Genomic DNA, 590 nt, shown 5'->3' with positions numbered 1-590 from the left:
GAACAGTTATGAGACAATATATCGAGATAGGAAAAATCACCTAAGACTTACTCGTCGTAAAATCTCAACGGAAACTCCGATTGAGACGAAACGAAAAGCGTTTCGATGAGGATTCAAAAGAGAACGCAAAGGAGGACCTTTTTTAGGCCTGACAGTTCGCTACGTAGCGAGTGGAGAGTTGGCTTGAGCTTGGTCGCTATGTAGCGACCGAGCCGTGTGCGTGCTCGGTCGCTACGTAGCGACCGAGCTGTGTGCGTGCTCGGTTGCTACGTAGCGACCGAGCTGTGTGCGCGCTCAGTCGCTGCGTAGCGACCGAGCTTGGCTGGAGCTCGGTCGCTACATCGCGACCGAGCTGTGTGCGTGCTCTGTCGCTACGTAGCGACCGAGCTTGGCTTGAGCTTGGTCGCTACGTAGCAACCGAGCCGTGTGCTTGCTCGGTCGCTACGTAGCGACCGAGCTGTGTAATCGATTTGTTGCGCTTCCTTTTTCCGCGATTAACCTAGGGGTTTTCTGCGGTTTTTGTGAGAACAAGTTTTACCCTTCCAAAATGTGTTTGGAAAACGTGTTTTGGTAAAACCCTTACGCATTGA

The sequence above is a fragment of the Brassica oleracea genome, chromosome C1 (genome assembly GCF_000695525.1).
Source record: "Brassica oleracea var. oleracea cultivar TO1000 chromosome C1, BOL, whole genome shotgun sequence".
Lineage (NCBI taxonomy): Eukaryota > Viridiplantae > Streptophyta > Magnoliopsida > Brassicales > Brassicaceae > Brassica > Brassica oleracea.
This window is presented reverse-complemented; position numbering follows the sequence as displayed.